The sequence below is a fragment of the Orbicella franksi genome, chromosome 2, assembly GCF_964199315.1.
Source record: "Orbicella franksi chromosome 2, jaOrbFran1.1, whole genome shotgun sequence".
Classification (NCBI taxonomy): Eukaryota; Metazoa; Cnidaria; class Anthozoa; order Scleractinia; family Merulinidae; genus Orbicella; species Orbicella franksi.
In genome coordinates, this window is record NC_138146.1 from 8,290,080 (window position 1) to 8,316,432 (window position 26,353).

The window sequence follows — 26,353 nt, forward strand, 5'->3', positions numbered from 1 at the left end:
TCACCGCCTTAGGTCTAATATCCCTGCGTTAATTAATTATCCAAATAAGCAACCGAATTTCAGTGAATTTATTACCTTTTCTTCTCCGGACTCAGGCTCGGGCTTTCCATCGCCGACATTAAGAAAACAGAAAACACAAGGATAACCTAATAAAGACGTATTTACGCTTTTGGAGTGGTTAAAACAGAAGAAATTACGTTTAGAAACACCTTTTGTCCTGATAAACGTCTGTGCTTTTTAGCGGGAAAATCCCGTTCCACGTTGCTGCGAGGTTGACTGCGAGATACTGGGTACCTTATTTGCTACGATTTGCCACTAATTTGCCACTATTTGCCACTATTCGCCACTATTCGCCACTATTCGAGACTGTGCGCCACTATTCGCACTATTCGCACTATTCGAGACTATTCGTACTATTCGCTATTCGGGACTATTCGCTATTCGCGACTATTCGCTATTTGCTATTCGGGTTTTCCAGACACCCATGTAATTTTGCTTCTCCTAGAATGTTTCATTTTTTCGCTGCAGAATCGAGGAACCTCACAAAACCAAAACCCGAACAAATTAAAAAAATGGATCAAAATCCACCAGTCACAACCCGCATACCATTACCATTTGAACAAGTTAAAGTGAACATCTGTTTCTTGAGAGGTCCGCTAAGTTTATTGACGGCAGCGAAAAAACACAACCTTCGCTCCCTTTTGAACTTCATGGCGAGGCAAACGCGAAGCTATCGAGAAGGAAGAAAAAAACTAGAAACAACCTTTTCTTTAAAAGTGTGCTACGCGTCAATTTGCGAGCCTTCGCGACTTGAACAAGTGGTGAGTATTGGACAACACTCCGAAAGAATGGTTATTTGGTCTTCCTGCTGCTCTTAAATCGCTATCATCTGCCTCCTCTGTTTCCTAATCCTCAATAATGACGAAATTTCTCAAATCAATCTGGCTCCTGATGTGGCATTTGCGTGTTAAATCATCGTCATTGTCACTTTCGAATCCTTCGATGTCAGATTCAAAGCCATTATCCGAGGGAAGAGCGAAGTTTCCATCCAAATTATAATCAAGTATTTCTTGAGCGCGATACCTCACAGGCCTCCTGCTCACGTTTTCAAGTGGTCTTTAAATCGTGCCTTACCTTCGACAAAAGCAAACATTTTCAAAAAACTCGATGAAAGCAACTCAGTCTAATCTGACCAAAATGGCAACTCCATGTGTGTTTTGTCTAAATTGGCCGCTTAAGAACTGGTAATGACTAAGGGGCAGACTGCTGATTAAAGGAGGTGCAGACAATTTCCGAAATAAACGGAACGTCTTGAAAGGTAGTCCAAAAATTTCCAACCGAAATGTCCGAATGGAAAGTGCTCTTATCAATTCTTGACCAGTTCCAGCCACCGTCTTGGAATTATTAGGGAGTTTAAGAAACCACGACGAGGACAACGTCGATTAAAAAAGGAATTCATATTATACCCACAAATCTCGCGATGCTTTAAAGTCACTGCCAAAACCATCACGTAATTGAATCTGAAACACAGCGATAAATTTGAAATAGAAATGTAAAAAATTAGCCGTTGTGGTTCACGTTCTCCAGACAGCGCAGAATTTGGTCATCTCACGTTATTCTTTTGCAGAGGACGGCAAAGAATTATAACGCACGTGCATAGCCATTGTACTGTTTATTGAATCTCTTGTCAAGAGACCTTCCCGTTGCCGTTGCCGTCGTGGTTTTCTTAAGCTCCCCGTATTAAGAGGCCGAACTCCATTCTCGTCCCCAGAGCCTCTGGGTCTTTTGGTCACGTGGTCGGCGAAATGGAGGACTCTGGTCGCAGCCAATACTGGATGTCCGTAAATCACGGACAACAGATGGCGCATAATTCATAATTCCTGCCAACACATCTGCTCATACTCAGAAATTAATCCTGAGGGAGGGCAGAGAGGTAGCGAGAGAAGTTCAGAAGGGATGTACATGCGTTGTAAGTCAGTGTCGACAGATGGGAATTCGAAGAAGCCTTGATCGCATGACAGAGGCTTTCACTTCGCTGAAGTGCAGTGATTCAGAGTTAAAAAGAGAACAGAAAGACACCTTGAATACCGTCGCTTTGGAAACGATTGCAATTTTTTCTGAATATTTCACCAACGGGTTTCTTTTTGCCTTTTTAGGTGGAGCGTCTAGAAAAAGGCAGGGACGGCTGTGTTGTTGTTTCTTCTCTTTCATATGCGATCATGTTCGATAAAATATAGAAGTTAAACGAGCGGGTGCAGTTGTTGAAGCAAAGTAATCAGGATACTTCATGTAATACGTCTATTAATGACATTGTAAAATTTGTTTATGGACACACGGAAGCCTTTATGGAAACTCCATCACTGAGAAAGAGAAGATTTCAAAAGACTTTTAAAATACAAGCCAAGCCGATAGATGAGGGTAAAACTTAACAGTGGTAAGAACTATTTACATCCTGGTTATTTACATAGGTTTGAAGAGAGTAGCAGAATAACAACTATTTGAACTCAGAGACTTTTTGTGTATTTTAATTTTACTCATCTTTCCGTGCAAGGAATGTAGTAACGAGTTCTTTTACAAAGGTGCCGACTTTCCTACCTTTTTTTCAAAAAGCCCCATTCTGTTCTTTTTTTATATATATATAAATTTATATATATAAAAAGGAGTCTTCCACAATCAAGAGATCATTAAACGCCCCACTCCCCAACCCCATTTCGCTGGCCCCGCAAGATGCTTTTTCTGTTTGGCTTGTTTTAATTTTTTTTTTTTTGTCGTAAAACATCGATCCAGAACAGTTTTCTCTTGATTTTTTGGGTACTTATGCGAAATAGTCCAAAATATATTCTCTTTATATTGTGTAACAGGTATGGAAAATGTTAATACTGTGAAAGCCAACCCAAACAGGGAAAAACAACCTTCTCTAGAATTTAACCAAGGGGCAACAGGGAGAATGAGAAGGTAATAGATGTGATGGAGCTCATTATTTGCAAAGAAGAGTTAATTTCTAGACAATTTTCAAAAGCAACTTGGAAACCTGCTGGTGAGTTCTATTTGTTATATCAAGCAAGAACTTGGCAAACAGCAGTTCTATCCACCTGGGTCTACTACACATTTTAGCCAACTTCTTTATGTCAAATACGCCATGTTGCGCGACTCCGTCGTCGCCGTCGTCGTCGCCGCCGCCGTCGTCATCGTGCGAACACGTCCACGAGCAATATCGCTAGCCATGATAACCATGAGAAAATCAACTCATGGGTTTCCTTTTCTTTCCTATATGAGTATGGAGCTCCGCTGTAAATGTAGACGTGCCTAATGTGAAGAGAGTGATTCATGTTGGTGTGCCATACGCTATGGAATAATTTTTTGGTAAACTGGATGAACAAGATGAATAGGAAATGATGCAATGTCAGTGCTTTATTACAATTAGTATGACGTAACTAGGGATAAAAGGCTCTTCAGCCGGTAATGCAACATTGTACAACAATACATCTTGAAGGCATCGTTGTAACTTTTTTTGGTTGATTAGAACATCAGCAACATAACTTTACCATTATTGGTGGCTCTATCTCCATCTCCTTCTCTTTCTGTATTATGAAACTGCAAGAGCAACATGCCCATTTGAATTATCCATATACCATAAATCTTAAGGTGGTCATGCTTTGTGGAATCTACAATACTATTTTGGTCTGAAAATTAACAAAGAATAGTAAATCTCGGAGTGAAATAAATAATCTTCCAAAGGCTAATAACACGATAGTTTTGTTAGGGGAATATTAATGCTACTCTGTACACCTCTTTTATGTTTGATTTATGGTTAGTAGAGACTGCACATTATATATTGAAAACCCACTTGTCTGATTGGTTCTTTCATCATTTATATTAATAATTATTTTGATATTTTTACACAGTTATTTGCATGGATGATTTATAATTGTTGTTATTTATTGATTTTTGTTGTTGTGTGGTTCCAGAAAATATCCATGCCCCCAACACGGAGGGAATTTGAAATTTCGGAGGGGTGGAGAGGGGTCAAAGAAACAGGAAATTCCGGAGGGGAAGGGGGATGGAACCGTGGATTTAGTTTCCAGATGCCCTTCCATTCATTCACCTTTTTGTTTAGAAATGTAGATAAAACAACCTCAAGCAAACAACCACGCTCAAAAGAAATCAAAACGCTGGTAGTTTTCCGAACGCTATTTGCATACGTGTCGCCTGAATCGATTAGAACACAAGGATGCTATCGAATCAATATACTGTTTTCTATTATTCTGAACAGTTTATTGCGAATGATACCCCACTCCAGGTTTTCTACGAGTCGTACAGTTCTCATTCGGCTTGCTTTGTATGGCTTTGCTCGTTGTTAAAATGAATGCTAGTTTCTTAAGACGCTGCTGTCTGATCTGGAAGCGTAAACAACATACATTTGGGACATTTGGTCAGATCAAGTAAGTCGCAGGGTAAACAATAAGTCCTTCCGCAAGCGTTCGAAACGCCTTTCCAGGTTTAAATCTTTCAAATCGAAGCAATGCGAAAATAAATTAAGCTCGAAACAACGAAATCCAGTTTTGTAATAACTAAACAATAGGTTATTTCGATGGTTCTTTATTAAATAGACACTTTCAAATTTTCTTTGAACACATTCAGTCCACCTAACGTGTTGGACAAAAACAAAGGAATATGTTGCGCTGTGTTCTAAAGGCAGCGACACATAAACGAGAAACAAAAATCCGTATCTCGTATATCGCCGCTTTAAGGCGGCGACGATATATCGATACAAAAACTCTCAATTTGGCTGATGTTTCGAGTTTTTCACCCCGCGTAATCAACTTGTTATCGCGAATAGTTGAGAGCGGTTCTACTTTGAGCAACAAATTTTGGCTTTGTTGCTCGTTCCTCAAACTAACAACTTGTCACGCATAACATTTGCTCACATTTCGCGACAAGTTGAGGGTTTGTGTATCTCGTGAAGCAGTCTCAAAGCTTACCACATGAAACTTTCCATGTTGCGACAAAGCCAACCTTGAATCCGGATGAAAAAACGACAAGAGTAACCATTGGCTACATTGTAATTACCTGTAGCCAATAACAACTTGCCTTACAATTTGCGACTACCATGAAGAAAAAAAAACAACAACAACAACACAAAAAGCACTCGACCTAATTTCTAAAACGGATTGCCTCGCGTCCGCGTAAAAAAAAAAAAAAAAGTGTGGTGTCAATTTGATCCACACTCATCTTATCAGTCCGGGCCTTCAACGAAAATTGTAGCACATTCACAAAGGACTTAGTCGTATAGGAAGGTAATTTGACAAGTTACCATTTTATCTATTTTCTATTAAAGCATGTTTCAATACATTGCTGTATGTTTTCTTCGGAAATGTTCGGCGGCTGTAGTAGGCTGTAGTAATAGCAACAAATCTAAACCTACAGCAGCCGCCGAACATTTCCTGTCCTCTCCTAACCACACTGCTAACGACATGCAATTAATTCCCATGGAAAAAATCTTTTCGAACCGAGACTCTATCCGTAAGGCCAGGGAAGCTTTTTTGATTCAAAAAGGCAGAACAATTGATCCTGATGGTCTGAACATCCGCGAAGAAAGATATTAATTGTTTCCATTTGTTTTCTTATATTATGTTCTTTTATCATGTTATTTTAGTTTACCGTATGCTTATCTTTAATTTACACTGTCAATTACTTTTACGTATTTCCGGTATTACGTAAATATCGGCTACATAAAAACACGTCCCAATGTAAAATTTTCATTGTACCTGAAGAAGGCTGGTTTGGCCAGCCGAAATATAGTACACCTTCAAAAATCATCCTACCTTGTATTGGTTTTTGCTTTTGTATTCTTCATTTTATATGTAAAGCCGATTAGATCACTATTGATCCAACATATACTAGCAGGATCATCGTTCCGGCTGATTTCTCAAACATTTTATGGTCAGGAGAGGAGCCCGCGCTCCTCCCCCGAAGGCACGGCTGGACTCATGGGGATCCTTTTGTTCGTCTTAACCAATCAGATAACCGCCCGCAGAGTTTTGTCGGACATAAATTATCTCGTCAGTTCGGATTCCGGGCCGGGATGGAGGATAAATAGCATGTGCGAGAACTTCAGAAAGTTTGAAAATTCACACCGAGAAAAAAGTTGGTCAATGGCCAAGATGTGTTCCTTTTTCAGCGAACAGGGTCGGGAAAAGTTGAATCATTTGGTTCCGGAACGTCAGATAACAAAGTAAACAAAGAGATGGATAAACCTAAACATTGAGCTCAAGAAACAAAACAGTCAGTCCAATAGATGTATTTCATTAAATGAGCTAAATTGCAGGTAAAGCAAACCGAACTACCAATTAAGCATACATGGCAAATTACAGGTGGTCAACTTAACAGCGGAAACCATGCAGACCAACATGTGACCTTTGACATGCATGATTAGTTTGTTAAACCACAGTCCAACGGCGCTGCTCTGCTTAAAAAATCTCTTCCTTAGAACACAGTATCCATGCATACAGTGCTCTTCCGCAGCGATAATGTGAAACAAAGTAGGTTGGAAAAACAACATTTTAAAAAAGAGAACGGAAAATGCACAAAAATGTTTCGAGCCGTAGGTGTTAGGTGGGCTTGTCCAGGTGCGCTGCATGAACTAAATTATGAATTTACGTCACAGGCATGCTTTGCCGCTCACGCGTCCAGCCGTCTGTTCTCGGGGAGGAACGTAGACTGGACTCGAGAGAGCGGCGGAAATCGAGCCCAGAAGGGTCGCCACTCGTTATGCTACTTTTCAAAAGCGCACCAGCAAGAGCGCCGCCATCCGTACCGGAAGTAAAATGGACTGCGTAGTGCTTTGTAGTTTTCGTTTCTGCTGTTCATTCTTTTTTTGTCAGTCAATGAAAAAATTAGAGATTTTGGCGCGTACAGAGCTACTAGTCAACAACATTGTAAGACGAGTAGCACTGGGGAGGAGAATGGTCGAAGTCATCCTAGGCTCCCTCGGTAAATTGAGGGTTGTTAAGTAAATGGTGAATGGCTAATCCGAACGGAGTTTACCATCAGGGATTTTTATTTACCTTCTCCACAAACTGTTGACGAACCGGTTTCTCCGGTTAAATGCTAAACAACTACAATTTTTTCCGCTTGTGTTGGGAGGTACAACAAAACACTTAATGACTGGCCCTACGGGAAAAAGTGAGTTTTGTTTCTGATAATATTGCGGGATACGGAGAAAACACTCACTGTTTCCCTTGGGGCCGGTCATTAAGGGCTTCTTGATGAATAATAGCCGAAATGTTGCCAGTCGTTTAGTGCTTATGAAGAATAATAGCCGAATTGTTGACAAACTTTGCACTTACAGCCTCAAATCACGTTCTCGCACCTTCAACCGAGAAACGCTTTTAGGTAGACTAGACTTTTCAGACTAGCCTCCCCAGTCAATCATTCTAGATAAATTACTGATACCTTTCGGCTCTAACTAATTACTGTGACGTTTTTCTTGTCAGCAAATTGTCGGAGAATCAGTTAAAGGACTTGCCCCCCGAAGTTTTCTCAAACAACACTAAGCTGAAGCGGCTGTAAGTTGAACTCAGTATCAATCCTACCCTTAACAAACACAGCTGGAGAGAAATTGGGTTGCTCGCAATGCTGTTGAATACAAACGTTCAACAGCACGCAACACATTCGTCAACACCCTTAGGAAAGCACTTTAAGAGCAATTCTCCAGGAAAGTGAAGCAAAGTTGAAATGAAAAATTTTAACCCCCCTTCAATTTTTGTGTGGAGGTAGGCTACCTTGGGAGATAAACAAAAACAACCATATTTGGATCGGCAGATGTAATCGTTGCTATGATAACCGCACTAGATGACGTCGGCCTCAGGACCATGTTTTGAGCAAAAGTTCCACTCTCAAAAAGTAAAAGTAAACGAGTCTGGTTCTCGGGTGCATGTGAACCAATTCAAATGAAATTCATTCAGATGATAGAGCCACTCTCCCAGTTTATAAAATTCGCCGTTAAAGTATTTTGGGTTTTATAAACAAGAAGAAAATGCTCTTCTTACTATGTTCCCTGTCAGCCATTTAGACAAGCAGGAAAAACAAGCACAATCATATTCGTTATTTCTCCGAAAGTACTCTTTTTCACATAAAACAAATTAGCAGCAGAGATTACACAGATATTGACGTTTCTAAATATCATAAAATCAATTTGGGGAAAACTATATTCTGGCCATGGGTGCTGAAGATACCTGGGGCAAATTGCAAAAAATTGCAAAATTGGTCATTTTGAGGGCTCTAGTTTTTGGCTCAAACAGGCTTTAGAGAGAGAAAAGCAGCTTCAAAAGTATCTTTTATCGTCTTGTCTGTTACCTACATTTAGTTAATAGGGTTTTGGCCGACGAATTTGATGAAATATAAATTGATACAAAACCTACCTAGAAGGTTTGGGAATTTCTTCAGGATGCTTTCGTCGCGTGGTTCTCTCCAGTGTCTCTCCATCGCTCGCTCCATTTTCTTGACCAAATCTGGCGCTGACTCTAATCTAACGGTTACTTCCATCTAATATCCAGTTTGCCGTGTTTCAGACCAGAGATGATGATACAAGAAGCCCACAGACACTTGACAAAGAATAGTTGAAAGGTCAAAACATGGTCGTAATATTTGCGGTTTCTGCCGTCGAGCATCTAACTTCATCAATATTATCCAACAAGGAAGTAAAGGAAATGTGTCGAGATCAATGTACAAAGCAAATGCATGCCTTTGAACAATCCAAAGTAACGTATTTGGCTAAAATCGAGTCAGATATTGCGATAGTCGATAAGCCAAGAATGGTGAATAACTGAACGCGTAGGCCAGAAGTCCGAGAAGCACGACTGCTGACCGGATGCAACACAATGTAATGGGATGTAACACCGGATGCAAGTTTAATGATATCCTCTTGTATTGGGGTTGTTTTACAATGGCAATGGTGAAGAAAGCCAAAACAACAACAACAACAAAAGAAAAAACGAAAGCCGAAGAACCGAATAAAAGCGTCAAAGAAAACTTAAACGTTGAGCAATCTCATGCCCTGGGATACTAGGAACAAGGTTGATATGTTTAGGTGCAAAGTCTACCTCGGATTCATACGCACCACAGGCCCTCACGTTGAATTTTATTTTTTGTTGAATGGATACAAGTACAATGTGCATTTTTGGCACGCATAGCATGAATTTCCCTTTTTTGCATACCTGTATAGACAGACAGAGTTCGAACGTCCAAGAGTTCTTAGAAAAACTAACTTCCTTGTTCTCATTCAAGCCTGCACATCATTTGTTGTTAACGAAACCCTGAACATATTTTAACACCTGTCAGTACTCCTGGATTTACTGTAGCTAAACCAAGAGACGCTAAATGGTATCCTCTCTTATACAAACTTGATCCAGTGTAGTAAAGCCAATGGAGGAAATCAGGTTGCGTAAAACGATGAGTAAAGCACTTTTCTTTTGTCCTCTTTATTCACCACTGTATTAAAACGGTCATAAAAACGGATCAAAAGTCGTCCTTTTATCCCTCTATCAATGATATATAGTACCAAACGTATCTTAAGAAGAGACAATGCCATTGCGATAATGTCGCTTTATCTGAAGCTACAAAAACAAACGAACCAAAAGAGCGTACATCGCATTCTAAAAGTACATCCGGTCAGCAGTTTTGCTCCTCGCATTTCCGGTCTACATACGTTGGGTCGTAAACAACGATTTCTTCCTGGATGGATTGTACTGATGAATTATTTCGATAGTCGACACACGACTGTGTTTGACCTGATCGACTGTTCTTTATTCGGGTTAATGCATCATCATCTGTGGTCTAAAAGTACATGTTCGGTGAGGCTAGCCAGTTAGATTTGATGTTTCCGCTAGAGTGTATACTATACGACAAAAGCATCCTGAAGAAATTCCCAAGAGTTGCTAGGTAGGCTCTGTTTCAATTTATATTTCATCAAATTCGTTGGCCAAAACCTAATCAATCAAATGTAGATAACAGATAAGATGATAGAAAATACTTCTGAAGTTGATATTATCTATCTAAAGACTGATTGAACCAAATACTAGAGCCCGATCAAAATTTCCAATTTTGCAGTTTTTTGCAACTTGCCTCGGATGTCTTCAACACCCATGGCCAGAATATAATTTTCCCCAAATAGATTTTATGATATTTAGAAACTTCAATATCTATGTAAGCTCTGCTGCTAATTTGTTTTTTTAGGAAAGAGTACTTTCGGAGAAATTACGAATATGGTTGTGCTTGTTTTTCCTGCTTGTCAAAATGACTGACAGGCAACATAGTAGGACGAGCATGGCCTTCTTGATTATGAAACCCAAAATACTTTAACGACGAATTTTATAAACTGGAAGAGTGGTTCTACCATCTGTATGAATTTCATTTGAATTGGTCTACATGCACCCGAGAACCAGACTCGTTTATTTTTACTTCTTGAGAGTGAATTTTTTGGTCAAAGCGTAGACCTCAGGCTGACGTGATCAAGTGCGGTTACCATGGCAACGACACACCTGCCGATCCAAATATGGTTGTTTTTGTTCATCCCCCCAGGTAACCTACCCCCACACAAGAAATGAAAGCGGGTTAAAAATTTTCATTTCCAACTTTGCTTCACTTTCCTGGAGAATTGCTCTTAACAAGGCAGATAGCACTTGCCTTAAAATCTCAGACCAAGTAATCTAGGTGTAAGATGCATACAACAACCAAATTGATATCAGATGCTACTCATCCCAGTCTTTGCGGAAGATCAGAGCTAGCAGCGAGTTTAAGACATTCCCACGACATGCGCCCAAATGATCGAGATCCCTTCACTGAAATCTTGAAAACGAAAGGTAGTCTGAGAAATTGCAGGTAAAACGTAGAAAAAATGAAACATTTGTTAATGGCGGATTAAATAGTCGTAACAAGGAATGCCCGATGAAAAGACCAGATTTCAAAACGAAAATAACAGAATATATAATTATTCAAATTCGCGTCTGCTATATTGTGCTTTCCTGTCATACCCTACTATTTAAAACGGGGCACGACAATGGTGAAAAACATTGTATGCACCGCAAAAACCTGGCCCAACGAGAGAAAGAGTGCGGAGCAGCAGCAGCAAAACTAACAAGAAGTTTACAGAAATCTGAACTGCGTTGTTTCGGTTTTGTTGAGTTTGCTTTTGTTTGCGTCACCCATAGCCATTCTTAAGTTACAGGAACCACATATGTGCGTTGCAGATATTTAACTTTGCTTCAGATTTCTGTAACTAATGATAAAAACTTAACTCGCTTCAATGGCACAAGAACAGAAAGCCATTTCGTATTAAATAGAGAGAAATATTCAAGAAACTTCAGTTACATCTATTAAGGCTGTTCTTAACCAAGACTACAAAATTGGTTGGGAATCGGCTCAATGCTGAACCTTCAGTAAAGCTTTATTCAGCTACTGACTCTGGAACGCTAATGCACCAGCTTACAACAAACATAATTTAGCAGATGTCAATAGCTACTGGCACCTTATTAACGACTTTTTCTTGACTTAAATAAAACCGACCGAGAGACCACAAAGAAACTGGGAAACAATTGAAATTTGATTAATAATAGACGGATTGTTGACAAACTCTGCGCGATCTCACAACTAATACCATCATAAAAACTTACAGCAACGGCCTGAAACGCTTTTATCTAGACTCTGAAGTTGACACCTTACTTGGTCTTTTGAGAAACATAATTCACCAACAACAGTTCTTTTGAGAACTACCCTCACCTGATCAATCACCCTAGATACATTACTGATACCCCTCGGTTCAAACTACTTACTGTGATGTTTTTCTTGTTAGGGACTTGCAAGAGAATCAGTTAAAGGACTTGCCTCCCGGAGTTTTGTCAAACAACACTGAGCTGTTAATCATGTAAGTTGAACTCGGTATCGAATCACAAATCATTCCTTAATTTTGGCGAGAAATTTCAGTCTTAATTTATAATTACACATGTGAAATTACAAAACTGCCATGGCAACGTTTCGCGGGAAATTTCTCAATACAATAAATTAGTCAAAACCCCACAATTGTAAGCGTAATTTGTCACTTATGATTTTAAAAGGTGATCATATAGTATACTCGTGAAATTAAGAAATAATTTCACTTGCGTTGTGTCAATATTCTAATAATTTCCTAATTTCACTTGTCATCTTTTCAGTACCCGTACTAACATACACAGCCGGAGATAAACTATTCACATGATAGGGTTGATCCCAATGCTGTCGAATACAAATGTACAACAGCACCGCGCAGCATTTTCCTAAAATTTAAAAATGGTAATTCATGTATATCATGCATGCGATATCCATATCGATATTAAGGACGGTGGCTACTTTTGCCAGTGCGTACATGCTCTACCCAACTCGCAAGGCATGGTTTAAACGTCACGACAAGTGCGCTAAAGTTGAAATTGACGTATTCAATTACTTTACCAAGTGCGTGACTAAAACAAAAACAAAATTTTCCTAATATGACCAAATCAAGTTTAATGAACCTGTACTGAAAACAGGAACACCAGAATAGCAGCTTATCGTTGACCACTAACTGTTAACGGCTTCCAGCTAAAACACTAGTTGTTATCCGTAGAAAATTATACTGAAACCCAGGTGTAAACATGTACCTGCAGATGGCATAGTGCGTACAAAGAAATTGCAAGAGACGCAATTATTTAACTTACTAGGGAGGTGACAGGAACTATGATAACGAGTATCAAAAAAGACAACAAAACAACTCGTGTAACTTTCAAAAACGGGCAGTCATCCATACCCAGTTTTTATCTAATGATATGCAAGTGGCACCAATTGGCTTTTGGCTGTGTGCATTTTTCTCCTGTTGTTTACTTGGTCGAAATGGCGGCAACAATATCATAAGGAATGATACCGACAGAAAATAATAACTAGCAATAGTTATCACTAAATCTGCCCCCGCTGAGATAAACTAAGAATAAAACCAGGATCCGAGCTAGGATCCGAGCCAGGATTCGAACCAGGATCCGAGCTAGGATTCGAGCCAGGATCCGAGCCAGGATCCGAGCTAGGATTCGAGCCAGGATCCGAGCCAGGATCCGAGCCAGGATCTGAGCCAGGATTCGAGCCAGGATCCGAGCCAAGATCCCAGCTAGGATTCAAGCCAGGATCCGAGCCAGGATCCGAGCCAGGATCCGAGCCAGGATCTGAGCCAGGATTCGAGCCAGGATCCGAGCCAGGATTCGAGCCAGGATTCTAGCCAGGATCTGAGCCAGGATTCGAGCCAGGATCCCAGCTAGGATCTGAGTTAGGATTTGAGCTGGGATCCGAGCCAGGATCCAAGCTGCGGTTTGAGCTAGGATCCGAGCCGGGATTCACTCTTTCCCCGCCTTTAGTTTTTCCTGCCATTTTGATCACGTGATCAGAACCCAAAAAATAGAACGAGCGTGTTCGCTACTGACTTTCAAGTAGAATCAAAAACAATTCGGCTCATGCACGCCAATTTTGACACAGGTTGCAGGCACAGTGTCGAATTTGTAAAGCCGGCGAGTGTTTATATATATATATTATTTACTAGGTAAATGAAAAATAGTTTCAGGCGAGAGAAAATCTTCGTTTGAATGAAAAACTATTTTACGTGAACATTCAGGACCACTGAAAGTATTTTTGATATCTTAGTAGACTTACGAGTCAGTTTCTTTTTAATAATACTAATATAGTTCATTTTGGCGGTGCTCAAGTTTATTTCTACCAGAAAACTTGACTTGTCACAGGGTTTCTAATAGTTCGACTTCTTCATCAAAAATGCTGCCGAGGGCTTCGATCGCTTTTGCTGTCGGAATATATAAGGCTTCTTCAGTTTTGCGTATAGTTTCTACGGCTTTGATACATTGATGTCGAATTTGATTTTATAAAGTGCAAAAAATGTTGAAATGATAAGAAATAAACCGGGCGTTTTCGTGCCAAACACGGCTATATTTAGTCGTGGAAAGAAATTTGATCGGGGCAGATTTTGATCACGTGCTAGGTAACCACTGCACGTAACGCAAGACAACGCCATGATTTGTTATTTTTGGCAAGCTTCGTCCAAAGACTAGATTATACCCATGTGCCTAAAAGTTACTCGTTGTTTACAAATCGTTGTCAAAAATTTAGTCGGTGGATGGTTTGCCGGCCGTCTCCTGTCCGTGGGGCAAAGTTACTTGCCCGAGAGTAAAATGTAATTGTCCCAGACAGGAGTTTCGGACGGACGGACGGGGGTTTCTTCGAGCCCTGCACTAGCTTTCAAACTTTCTGGAATATAAGTTCAAATGTTCAAATTTTCAGATTTCAGTATATGTGTAATGTATGTGGCAAACCACTTGCACAAACAGCACTCCAGAATATAACACTTCCCACGCGTTACTCTGTATGACTTGTGACGAGACAAAAGGGGTAACGCAAACAAGGAAACCAGGTCACGTGACATGTCGTAGAAAGCTCATCCTAACTAATCCTGCTCGGATCTTAGCTCATGATCAAATCCTGGCTCGGATCCTGGCTCGGATCCTGGCTCGAAGTTTAGGTATCCCCGCCCCCGCTTTCTTTTATTTCTGCTAATTGAAAACAATAATATTGAACATTTTTGTATGAACTAAAAAAGATTTTTTTTTTTGTAAACTATATCACTCATACTGTTCCAGTGACTTAGGCATCTTACCATGAATATGATCCAAACAATCAACTAAGTTAACTAAACCAACAAATTCTGTTTAATTCATGCTATCACATGATATTCTTTACATAATACTCTCACGAAGCATTTACAGCAGAGCAGTTTACCATATCTCGTTAGAAAGGACGCAAAAAGTACTTTGTGAAAAAAAATAAAAGTACTCTGTGAGCAAACTCGTGAATTAAACAAAAGAATTAAAATATTTTTTGGATTATGTTTAGTATTATCTGGTTTAGGGAATATTGTGGTTGATTTTCATATTTAGAGTACGAGCAGTAGTTCAGTGTTCGCTAATAAGGTACCAAGGAAACAAAGTAACATTTGGATAAGAAGGCATTACAACTGAAACGATCATGCTATTACATTTGACAAGGGTGGAGGAGGTCATGTGTTTAAGAGCAGCTTCGCCTAAATATCAACTAGACTTGGAAATAGCGAAAAAATCGAATTTCTTCAAACTCGCCCAGAATGAAGCCCTACGGGCACTAGTTACAAAAATATTGTTTTAAGTTCGATAAATCAAAAATTATTTTTCTGCGCAATTTTTTCGTTTCGATGTCCCAAATCGGCCAAAATCGATCGAAAATGAGCGGCATATTCAGAGGCTCGTAAACTCAAAAGTAAAAATCTTCATAACAAACTGATTGTACGTTGTATTTGTACTTCCTTTCTTGTATATTTAGAGCTAAACAAATCGCGATTTGATTAGAACTAAAATATTTGACGAATTTTCAAAGGTAACAACCCAAGACAGCTAAACGAGAGGTCTACATTTAGCCTATTTTCAAATGCTAAAAAGGCGTTCTGGTACACGGCTTTTCCCAAAACGACTTCTTTGGTCTGAAAGAGCATTGTTTCTTCTTCAAATTAGTGAAATAAAATTTTTGGGTAAATAAAATCGCGAGCGCTGAGATAGCGAACTAAATGCAGTACTTCTTCCTGAAAACGTGACCTTTGACCCAAGCGTAACGAAACCGAATACTGCAAGAAAACCCGGAAGAAAAGCAAACGCTTCGTTATTTTGAAACATTTTCAAGTGATTTCTCGCCGAAACCATTATTGCAAGAAACTATTTCCAGATATGAAATCTTACAGGGTCAAAGAAGGAGCTAAGGGGCGCATTTTGACACAATAACTTTGTTTGCTGAGAATTGAAGTCAATGACCGTTAACGAATTCCAGTGAAATTTGCGAACTTGAACTATGTTAGCCGATACTTACCTGAATATTTATATTTATAGCAGAATCGTCTTCTTGGATTAGCCTTCAAAAGATGCTGGATCCAGCTTTGGAAACCTCTAAAAGAAGAAATGGTTAATGTTCCGTGACCTGCCCGCTGCTATAAATTCCATGCACACGCCGACCGCATGTTTGTCGTAAAACTAACTGAACTCCACTGACAGTTTCCATAGGCAACCCCAAAATACACAATGCCGCAAAATGTAAAGTGAAATTGGCTGTCTTCGGGAACAGTTAGAAGCTAGAGTCACGTTCCATTGCCTTTAAAAAGTGCTTGATTTTACTTCGTTCACTCAGTAGTTACTGTCACGTTCGAATACTGTGTATCAGTCACGCCAAAACACTGCAGACCGTGCAGACTGAGTAAGTTTCCCATACAAAGTCTTTTACGCGTTTGTCTATTGAATCAAAAGTCACATACTGCGCTTGTGCTGCCTGTTGATAAATGACAAACTTTCAGATATATCGAACACCATTTTGTAACTAGCGCCAAAAAAAAGAGTCAAAATTAAAGGCTCAAACAAGTCTGCACGGTCTGCAGTATTTTCGCGTGACCGATTTGCGGTATTCGAACGTGACAGTAAGAAATACTGCGTGAACAAAGTCGACACAAACAAATAAAATCAAGCACTTTTTAAAGGTAATGGATCTTGACTCTAGCTTCTAACTGTTCCCGAAGACAGCCAATTTCACTTTACATTTTGCGGCATTGTTTATTTTGGGGTTGCCTATGGAAACTGTCAGTGGAGTTCAGTTCGTTTTACGACAAACATGCGGTCGGCATGTGCATGGAATTTATAGCAGCGGGCAGGTCACGGAACATTAAACATTTGTTTCCAAATGTGGATCCAGCTTCTTTTGAAGGTTAATCCAAGAAGACGACTCTTCTATAAATCAGTATAAATATTCAGGTAAGTATCGGGTAACATAGTTCAAGTTCGCAAATTTCACTGGAATTCGTTAACGGTCATTGACTTCAATTCTCAGCAAACAAAGTTATTGTGTCAAAATGCGCCCTTTAGCTCCTTCTTTGACCCTGTAAGATTTCATATCTGGAAATAGTTTCTTGCAATAATGGTTTCGGAGAGATATCACTAGAAAATGCTTCAAAATAACGAAGCGTTTGCTTTTCTTCCGGGTTTTCTTGCAGTATTCGGTTTCGTTACGCTTGGGTCAAAGGTCACGTTTTCAGGAAGAAGTACTGCATTTAGTTCGCTATCTCAGCGCTCGCGATTTTATTTACCCAAAAATTTTATTTCACTAATTTGAAGAAGAAACAATGCTCTTTCAGACCAAAGAAGTCGTTTTGGGAAAAGCCGTGTACCAGAACGCCTTTTTAGCATTTGAAAATAGGCTAAATGTAGACCTCTCGTTTAGCTGTCTTGGGTCGTTAATTTAGAAAAATCATGAAATATTTTGGTTCTAATCAAATCGCGATCTGTTTAGCTCTAAATATACAAGAAAGGAAGTACAAATACAACGTACAATCAGTTTGTTATGAAGATTTTTACTTTTGAGTTTACGAGCCTCTAAATATGCCGCTCATTTTCGATCGATTTTGGCCGATTTGGGACATCGAAACGAAAAAATTGCGCAGAAAAATAATTTTTGATTTATCGAACTTAAAACAATATTTTTGTAACTAGTGCCCGTAGGGCTTCATTCTGGGCGAGTTTGAAGAAATTCGATTTTTTCGCTATTTCCAAGTCTAGTTGATATTTAGGCGAAGCTGCTCTTAAAACATTTATCATTTTTGTTTCTGGTTCACCAAGAAATAGTATGCTGTGAATGTGGTTGAAAAGTGAACATTGGAAATATTGAAAAATCAAGGCAATACTGTCTTAATGAAAACACTAATCATTCTCCCTTTATCAAATGAGATAAACAGAAACGAGTTTTGAGTTTTGTTGCAAAATGGCATTTTCAGGTTCTGCGTGTAAGGACGTACATGTACAAGGACACGTTCATGACATTTTCGATGGAAGTCTCCGATGTAAAAATTCCGTGAAATGCAAAGTCTACGCGATATTTTCATTTCAAGTTGCAACAAGGCGACGAGGAAACATGGATTATTTTCCTTTGTCGAGGGAAATTAGAGAAAATTAAGCAAAAAGAGAGGAACAGACTTCCAGCTCATGTAACCAATGTAGGTATGCCGATGGTGAAGTATCCACAGCGAAGAATATCCAGTTCCATTGCAGCCTTAAGTTTCACTGGCTTTAAAAACAATGAAAATGATTGGAAGAAAAACTAGCCTGCGAGAGCATCCGGTTTTTTTGGCTCTTGGTTTTTTTTTTGTTTTTTTTGCATGAAACAAGAGCAGAAAAAAACAGGTGCCCTTGCACGCTAAAGCAAAACACAAGCGACTCGATTGAGCCACGTGTTTATGAGCTAGGCGCAACTCAATCGGAAGTCCGATATTTTCGGACTTCAAATCGGATCTCTCCAGTGTCGCTCGTTTCCCGACCGCTGTTCAAGGGGAACGAAGACTCTTGGTACTAGCCTGCTAGCATTCCAGTGGAAACCACCAACCAGTCTGACCGCAAGAACAATTTGTGATATCACCGGAGATTTCGATCTTATCTGATACTCAGTGCGTGTTTACCGACCAGTGTTTAATTTTAGCAATTTTGACCTTCAGGTTTGATTTGTAATACTTGATAAACAGTTACACTGAGGCCTTGTCCACACTACGTCAGAGAAATTTGAAAACGCAGCATTATTTCTACGGTTAGGTCTTCCGTCCACACTAATTCGCCACGAAAGCGGGCGCTCTTCAAACGAAAACACTGCCGGCTTTGTGTTTTAATGTGGACGGAAAACATTTTCAAAATGAAGCTTTTCCAAAACGATGACGTCACGATTTCGTCAAACACAAATCCAAATTGACCGGTGATTGTTGCGTTTTCAAATTTCTCCAACGAAGTGTGGATGGAAAACATTTAATGTGTTTTCAGAGTGATTAACACCCTTTTCAAATTTCTCCGGCGTAGTGTGGATGGGGCATCAGTGTTTGCAGTTCCAGGGTAGCCATTCAAAGTTAATGCTTACATAGACCAAAACATCTCGCATGAACGCCCCCAGATAGACTTGCCACAAGTAGACTTCTACTTCTGTAAAATGAAGTCCACTTGTTCCGCTTGCTCGGATTCAAATTTAAAATTTGCATAATTTTTGGCACGAAACATGGGTGTGACGTAATGATTCACAGCCTACCCCTAATTCCCTGGAGTTTTTTTTTTTTGAAATATTTCAGAGCGAGCGTAAGCAGAAAAATAAACCATATGCCCGGTAACCACAGCCATGTATAAGATCAGATTTTAAGACATCGTTTATTTAAAGTTGACAAAAATCACGGGCCAAAATTTCAACAAATATTAACAAAAAGAACTCAACTTGAGGTGTATTATAATTGATGAGAAAACAAGAAATTATATTTTTTTCTTTGCCGCGCGACAAAAGCCGAGATAATTGAACACGCAAAAACGAGTTAATTGTTGACTTTGGAGGACAAAACGAAACCGAAAACAACAAAATTTCGATTCTTTTACTATAGCGGATAACATTTGAGAAAAAACCGGAAAATACCAGCGAGAAGACATATCTAGAGTACAACTTAAAAACAAGAAATCAGATAATTTCTTCGCGTGCAACAAATAATGCAGCGCAGTGAAAGAAAGATGAAAGTTGTAAATAAAAAAGACGACAAAAACAAGCCAATTATTTTGAGACAAATCGTATTTCAACTGTGCTAAATTAGTGCCCACTTAGTTCTTTTCTCAGGAGTTTTATAGTAGCTGAATAAAACTAAAAAAAGAAATGTATTTGAACGAAGCGAATAAACTAAACAAACACGGCCGCGGAGGTCGCCGTCATTAATATGCAGAAATCCACGGTGCATAAATACTGTTTACTTTAAAAACCTAAAATTCCCAAAGAAAGGTAACCAAATGAAAGAAACATGACAGGAAGTTCAATAACAATAAAGTTCCATTCAAGATGAGGCAAAAAAAAAAAACTATCTAAAAGCAAACAAATGTTCCAAATTTCGCAGACGTGCTTCGCTGCGTGACACCATGTTCAAATTAATTCTTTACGCTAAAGCGAAAGCTTGAGTTTTTGTCGGCCGTGGCTTTAGTAGTCGTTCAAGAATTAGAATTAAACTTCGAATAATACTGTGCATTACCACTTTTGTTTTCTGAAGTCCAGGAAGCTGCTTTAAATCCGCGATATCTATTCAAACCCCACTTGAAAGCGCAACGACTTTATAAACACAAGGTTGTATTTACCTTCAAAAGCATCCTTAATTTCCGTGTCAGAACTTTCTGGCCCCAAAACTATAGCTTTAACTCCTTTCTCGTTCAGGCTGGACACCTGGTCTTCCATCAAGGAAATCAAAGGAAAAATGACAAGACAAACTGTCTCAACAGCTTCTCTTTCTCCATGTTCAAAAGAGTTCAACTACTACGTTGATTTACTCCGATTTCTTCGAAACCAAGCTTCTCGAACAAAACATCTTGTTTCAGCTTACCTGTGTTGTGTGTAGCTTGCGAAGAGCCCCGGTGCAAAAAACGTGTCACGAAGACTTTCCCCCAAAACAAACGTTGCGACTCTATTTGCCTACAAATGAACACATGTGGCCTCTAAGTTTTAAAGAAGGCACTGTCGAGCGTCAGAAAAATCCACGAATGCCAAATATACTCACTAACAGTTGCTCGGTGAAGGACAAATTAACCTCCAGACAATCCTGGTGCAGACTCGAACCCGCCGAGTTATCAGCGGTTTAATTAATTGTTACGGTGTTTGTTTTCTCTCCCTAACTTAAGTAATGTTCACGTAGTAAAAGAGGGTAGTGGATAACATTGCGTGTCGGAGTGTTCTGCGATCGACTCCGGGTGGAAAGTAGTTTGCAATTTTTTTTTTCCTTTCTTTTTTCGTTGTTTTTAGCGATACAATAAATAAATGCTCTGTGTTTATATCATTTCGCTCGCTATATGTACATTTACCATACCGTAACTGTACTTAAACGACATCCGTTTCTGTAAAATCCATACGAAGTCCGCATCCAGTGAGAACTTGTGCTGCTCATCGATTTTATGATCCCCGATGTTCTCATTTTCGGTGGCCGAGTCTTCTTTAACTTATATCTTTTCATTTCGACCTTTAAAACAGCTTATTTTAATTACAGATGAACAGCAATTTAAAAGTAACCCGCGAGTGTACCTCATTTGCATAATGTTTACAGCCCATCGAGCGATGCGCAATTTACGAGTTAAAAAGGTTGCATTGCCTTCATGGAAATTAATATTTCTTTTACAAAAATTTCACTCAGTAGAACTTTATAGGGAAAAAAAGGTTAAAAATCTATAGCGAAACAAAAAATTAAGTCAAACTACTCTGCTGTTCCAATTTGATGCTGAAACAAACCATTTGTCTTGATATACCGAGCAAACGTATCTCGAAAGCAGAAAGGAAGTCGATTTTTTTCCCGAGACATAAACAGAAGTATCGCGTTACAGTCACCATATATGCAAATTAGAATCAAGCTTTTTGACCTCAATGAAAACGCTGCAAAACAATTGCATTTACATTTGGATCCCTGCAAAGTTACCCAGCCGTCACATGATCTCTACGCCACGTAGGATTACTCAATACAAATAAGCGATCGGAATAAACGAGATGCCAAAGGTAAAACTGGCGATCGGAAGGTTAATGTAACACTGGCCTCGAATTTCTAGTATACTTCAGAATTTCTTACGATACCCTCTAAATTGTTTTTCTCCCAAAATCCATCTTCAGGATCTTTGAAATCGTTTTCAATTTGTCCTAGATGAGAATCTCGGCCATTTCGAAGCAAATTAATTTGATCGCACTAAAATCGTCATGCAGGCAGGCCATATTGCTGCATATTATAATTGGGGAGTATTTTTTGTTTCGTTTCCTCAGAAACGAAACGGTATTGTTTTCAGTTCAGGGGTGAACTATTTACATAGTCATTTGTAATATCCAATCAGAGTAAAGTTCGTAATTGTTAATGTAAATACGGCGGCAAAATTTCAGCCAAAACTCGGTGCATCGCAACAAAATGTTTCATTTGCAACATTTCAGTGAAACTCTCGTTTCTCGGTATTATCTTACAAAAGAAAACTGCGAACTGGACTTGACAGTGATAGTGAAAAAGAAATATATATATTTTCGAAGTAGAGACACCGCCACACCACGCGATTTGTCCACCAATACGATATTTTAAGCCGATGGAAGCGGTTAGTTTTGTTTAGTTCAACAAAGAAATGGTACTGTTTTCCGTTTCAGAGTGATTTGTTGACACCGTGAGTATGAATGTTGTAAGGGTAAACTCTTGAAATTCACAAGGTAAATATGTTCAGCAAAATTAAGTTCTCGAAACTAAATTTTATTTCGGGACACGGAAAGAAAAGGAAATTAAAATGTCATGCAGGAAGAAATAATTGGCGACTTAAATGTTCCTAAGTCTTACTGAAACGATGTATTCTAGAGGAACGAAGATATCTGTTTCCGTGCTTGATTTAAATGTGATTAAGATCACAACTACGGCGACATAATTTTGGTCAATCAGAACACTTGTCAGGAATAACGATCTCGCCCCTTTTCTGTGGCTGTTTACAGGAAAAGAACACGCACTTGGTGCGTTTGGACGATGCTACAGATACGATATATTGTGGAAGGTAACTAGTTCATCATATTGTAATTTAATTAACGTTGGTATTTTGCAAAATAGGCATACTATGGCTTTTTTATGAGGTTTTCTTCAAATCGTAGGTGTCGACATTTTCCAGTTTCGGTTGAATTTCTCGAATTTTTCGCCACAATTCCAGTAGCTTTACTTCTGAGAGCGCACTTTTAAAAATAAGAAAATTTGTATTTCGACATACCGCGGCATTTCAAGAGCTGATTTCCATGAAAACACCGATAGCATTTGTATTTTAGCTTCATGATACTCAAGCGAAAGTGGAGGAATAATTGCACAACTGTCGTCACACATGAGTCTTCATTTTTTGAAAAGAAAAATATACTGCGTCACTGACAACGAAACGTAGAGTGCCGCATCCATTCGAATCAAGGACTGCCCGGCACAGAAATGAAAAAATTATGCGTCAAATGCTTTTGGCTCTTAGCTTTATTTATTTCTGAAAAATTTGCCGGAGCTGTGCGGCCCGCTTCCCAAAGCACTTACCCTGTTCACGACTTTCATAAATGGCGGACCACTCGGGCGGAGTGGTGACTAAAACATCAAATCGAGGCTAGAAAGGCCTTAAGTGTATCAAACATGGCCGCGACTCCGTCAGCTTCGGCAAATGTAGCGGTTCTCTCGGAAAATGATATACCAGGAGCCTCGTTATGTGGACGGAAACCGAGTGAATTGAAAAATGAAGAGCTTAAGTTTTGGTTACGGTGCAGAGGCGACCCTGCAAAAGGTCTCAAAACCAAAGCGGAGCTTGTGAAAAGGTGAGTACTTACCACGTGCTCTGTTTCTGTTTGTTTGCGTTTGCCAACTTTTGACTTACCGCGGAGATTCTATAGTTTGCGATCATTCTTCTCTTTCCTTCAGAGTTGAACAGTACATCGAAACGGGGAGAGATAAAAATGTCGTGGATCCAGATCCGAGTGGGCTGTATACAAAGAGAAAACAGCAGCGACATGGATCACAAATACAAGGTGACAAAACCACGAGTTCAGTCGATTATCCTACAGATGGATGGAGTACTTCGGTAGCCAAATTACCGGTGTTCACCAGAGGGAAAATGAGCGAGTTCATAGCAAGACCTGGAAAAAACATCGGGAATAAAGATCACCACTCTGTGCCAACTACTCTTCGAAAAGCGAAGACATTTCTGGAAGACGAATACCTCCACGAAATATTGGCAGCCAGTGACCAGAAGGGCTTTTATTTTAAAGCTAAATGCTATCACAGCTTCCGGAAAAACGATCCGCCACATCAACTGAAGCTTGCTTTGTGCATTATAAAGGGGGACGTTTTACATTCTAGTTGCACCTGCATTGCTGGCAAAGTGGGATTTTGCAACCACATTTCAGCCTTGATGCTCAAAGTTTGCAAGTTCACTTTATTTGAATCGAAAACAACAAAGGATCTTCAGGAAGAGAATGATGAAAATCCAGCTTTGGCGTGCACTTCGCAACTTCAGAAATGGAACAAAAAGGGTGGTGGAGATAATATTGTACCCCAGCCTGTAATGGAAGTGAATGTTAAAAAAAACAAAGCTAGATGATCCAAGCACATCACGTGGTGGTGTCAAGTGCCTTCTTTATGAGGCACGAAAGCAGCCAGAATATGATGAAAAGAGTGAACATTGCTTTAAGACTGAACTCGCAGGAATTGATTGCAACATGGGTTTCGCTCAAATGACGCGGGGAGAACACTCAGTGCCTGAACTTACTGACACTAAATTTGGCAAGAGTCCTGTTGGTTCTTATTTGAGCTACCAGACATCATTCACCGAATCAAACTTTTCTGCGGAAGCTGATTTGACTGCTGTTCCTAGAAATAATAATGCTCTCAAAAACATTGCCTATTATCCTCGATTTCCTCTCTCTAATGATGTTGATATGGTTGTACCTCGAGCCCTGAATGATGCAGAGAAATCACTCCTTGCAAATTTAACTGTCGACAAGGACAAAATCCATGCTATTGAAAGTAACACACGTGATCAAGCAGGCTGCACTGAATGGAAGGAAGAGCGTAAATACAGATTTACTGCTTCAAGTTTCCAACTGATTGCAAAAAGGCAGAGGAATCATTCAAATTTTGCACAATCAATCATGCATCCCGAGCCCTTCACATCAAAGTATGTTGCCCATGGCATTAAATACGAACCCATAGCCCTACAGGAGTATGAGAAGTTTATGTTCAACAGGAAAACACCTGTTGCTGTTCTTAAAAGTGGCCTTGTTGTGTCCAAAGGCTTCCCAGTACTTGGTGCCACCCCGGATGCCAAAATTGTTGATTTTGGATGTTCAGTGTGCTTTGGCTTAGCTGAGGTTAAGTGTCCACGGACAAAATTTCATGTGACACCATTGGATGCATGCTCTGATCCAACCTTTTTCATGGAGAAGATCAGCGACAATAAGTGCAGACTTAAGAGGGACCATGCATACTATGCTCGGGTTCAAGGACAAATGGGCATCACTGGGGCAAAGTGGTGTGACTTTATTGTGTACACTAGTAAAGGTCTGTGTGTTGAAAGAATAGCATTTGATGCTATCTTTTGGCAAGACCTCAGGAGTAAACTACTTGACTATTATTTTGAACATTTTCTTAGTTTTGCAGCAGTAGACTTTCAAAATTCAGCAACAAGCCACTAAGACAGTAAATGATAGGGGTTTTTCTTAATGATCTCCTTATTATTGCCAGGGTTTGTTTACAATGATAGTGTCAATGTTGTAGCTTAAAATGATTGCAGGTTAACATGATTTTCAACTAGTTTAGCTGTATTTTCCTTTGTTCCAAATTTCTTACGTAATCCTTAAACCAAGGGAAAGTACAAATCAAACTAGTTTGCAATCATTTTGACCTGAAATTCAATTTAAACTACACACATCAAGGTGGTTGGTTTCTTTTATGGAAATTGTACAAAGAGTTCTGTTTTTGATCATTGTCTCAGCAGAAGTAGGACAACTAAAGCAGTTTGCAATCATGAGTTTATTTACATGTACATGTCTGTCCAGTTGCTATCTGTTGGAAGAGAAGTACATTCATGTACTTCTGGAGATATTTTGAAAAAAATGTTGCTTAGTGTTTGTTCTTGTTTCATCAGTAGTAAATAATGAATCACATACATTTAGTTAAACAGTATGTAAACAAAGAAAAGGCATATGTATAACTGTTAAATTGCAGTTTACATTTTTAACTTGAATATTGACTTGTTTTAAAATACTTTTGAGCTGGGTTGACTCTGTCAGTTATGGATAACACAAAGGCTATTTACAATATTAATAATAATAGTGAAGCTGGATTCAAAATTTGAAGCAATCAGATTGAACCTCAACATATGCATTGCAAATGGAATGTCTACAACCACAAGCCAATATTAAAAAGTTAGTGTTTTCACCGTCCTTGCTGGGGTGACTTAATTAATTGCAAACCCAAATTAATGACTACAGGTTTATTTTTTCAAAATCTAGCAGAGTCAACTACAGTTTATCTGAATCATAAATTAAAGTACAGCTGTAGGTAGTCATGCAGTTCATAAAAATAGTAATAAAATATTTTGTATATAAAAATGTTTTTGTCTCCTTAATGGCCCACTGTGGTTGAAAATTGTCACTTTGAAAATAACAGCCAATGAGAACACTTCATTCAGCAAATGACCCTTTACAAAAAACAAAA

At 39.2% G+C, this 26,353-nt stretch overlaps 1 protein-coding gene and 1 pseudogene across 1 annotated transcript in view; both read left to right on the plus strand.

The window, feature by feature from the left end:
* LOC145479936 (uncharacterized) overlaps nucleotides 1-26,353 on the plus strand; it is a 321,399-nt gene that overhangs the window by 19,410 nt on the left and 275,636 nt on the right. The window lies entirely within an intron of this gene.
* On the plus strand, nucleotides 23,276-25,329 carry LOC145480079 (uncharacterized; annotated as a pseudogene).